The sequence below is a fragment of the Petaurus breviceps genome, unplaced genomic scaffold (assembly GCF_028583685.1).
Source record: "Petaurus breviceps papuanus isolate PSGF00001 unplaced genomic scaffold, PetGlider_PUasm1.0 140, whole genome shotgun sequence".
Classification (NCBI taxonomy): Eukaryota; Metazoa; Chordata; class Mammalia; order Diprotodontia; family Petauridae; genus Petaurus; species Petaurus breviceps.
In genome coordinates this window covers 33,879,510-33,881,797 of record NW_027185698.1, presented here as the reverse complement: position 1 = coordinate 33,881,797, position 2,288 = coordinate 33,879,510, and positions in this window count along the sequence as shown.

Genomic DNA, 2,288 nt, shown 5'->3' with positions numbered 1-2,288 from the left:
TGAATCTCAGTGAAGCCAGTACTGGACTTTGGACCTGAGCCCAACTTTGTCTCGGATACTTGATTGCCTGTGTGATACTGGGCAAGTCACTTGATCTATCTCAGCCTCAGCCTCTTCATCTGTGATATGGGAATTAATAATAGTACATACATTATAATAGTACATACATATTGTGAAGACTGAGTAAGATAATGTACGTAAATAGCTTTGCAAGCTAAAGAACTCTATGAATACTAGCTATTTTTATTATCCTATGTCATTCAGAGAGCTTGAGGAAGTTGTCCAAAACCACAGAGTACGAGAAAGAGAACCAAGGTCTTCTGTCTTGACTGCCCTTTTCCTAAAAGATAATGATTTGCAGGCATCATTGTTGTGAGGGCCACACTAAAGAACTGTCTTTTCTAAATGCTAGATTTCAAAACATTTATTCTTTCCTTTTATCATTAGGAATATAGTTTTCCTCCCTCTCTTCTTTCCAGCTTCCTTTGTTTCCTTCCTTTCTTCTTTCTTTCTTTCCTTTCTTTCTTCCCCCCTCCATTCCTTCCTTCCTCCCTTGCTACCTTCCTCTATTCCTTTTTCCATTCTTCCTTCTTTTTTCCTTCTTTTCTTCCTTTCTTCCTCCCTTCCTTCCTCCCTCCCTTGTTTCCTTCCTTTCTTATTTCCTTCTTCCCTCCCTTGCTTTCTTCCTTCCTCCCTTGCCTCTTTCCTTTTTTCCTCCTTTGCTTCCTTCCTTCCTTCCTTTTCCTCACAATAAATTGTTCACAATCTTAAAAACCTATTTTTTAAGGGAAGGGGATTTGAACTTAACAAATGGCAGCTGGATTAGGACTCAAGAAGTCTGGGTTAGGTTCTAGTCCCAGCTCTTCTGCCAACTCAATCTTTGACCTTGATGAAGCCACTCTCTCTATCTGTTCCTCACTCAGTTTCTTCATCTGTAAAATGAAGAGATTTTATTATATAATTTCCAAAGTCCCTTTCAGCTCTAATGGTATGTGATTAAAAAACTCTCTTTCATTCTCAGCTAGATTGTTCTTATCAGTATTGAATTGGAACACAATAAATGGAACATTATCAGAAGAACAGGACCTTTCATAAAGAGTCCTAGGGAACTGTACTCATGATGGCAAGCTTATTTATTATCTGCAATTCCATTTTGGCCTGTACACAAGACTATTGGACTCAGGCCCATTCTGAGCCCCTGATCTTTGATTTTTATGGATCTGTAGACTCCTAGAATGTCAGAATTAGAAAGAACCTTAAAGAAAATCCAGTCCAAATTCCTTCATTTGACACATAGGGTTGCTGAGGCCCAGAACCTTCATTTGACACATAGGGTTTCTGAGGCCCAGAAAAGAGAAATTATTTGGCCAGGATCATATATCTAGTAAATGGCAGATCTGCGCTTGGACCCTGGTCTTTTGGAGGAGTGAAGGACTCTATACCTAGCCAATCAAACACAATATAATCAAAAAAATTGATAAAAACCATCCTTCAAAACACCAAAAGTAATGAGAAATTTGGGATCCACCCTCAGGACATCCAACTAGGCTTCCAAAAAGGAGTTCTAGTCTGTGAATACACTTCAAGATCTTTTTCCAGGCTTATGCCATATTATGCACTTCCTAAATACACTGTTTCAGCCATCCTGAGTTCTTCTCCATTCTCTTTCTCATGCTACCTTCTCCAGTCTCCAGGCCTCCTACTTGCATCATCCCTCATAACTGGACTGGGCATCTTTTAGCACCACCAAGTCCACCCCTTTTGGCAAAAGTTCCTCCTTTCCTAAAAAGCCTAACTCAAGTAGTTTTGATGGAAGTTTTCTCTCACTGTCCTTGCCTTTCTCCCTCTTCAGAGGAAAGTAATTTCTCCTTCTAATTTCTTATCAGCCTTTACTTGGTTAGCTAGGTGGCACAGTGGATAGATAAAACACGGGGCCTGGAGTCAGAAAAACCTAAGTTCAGTACAGCCTCAGACAGTTACTACCTGTGTGACCCTGGGCAAGTCACTTAACCTCATCTGCCTCAGTTTCCTCATCTGTAAAAGGAAAAGGAAATGGAAAACCACACCAGTATCTTTGCCAAGAAAACTCCCAATAGGGTCACAAAGAGTCAGACCGGACTAAACAACAATGGTAACAGGCCCCAAACAAATTCAGCAGGCATTGATTTTATATTCGCACATACATCCCCAGCACCTAACCCAGTGCCCAGCCCATATAAGTGCTTAATAAATGCTTGTTCAGTTGCTAAGTAAACATGAACTGCTTTAAAGTATCAGCATCTTTCCGT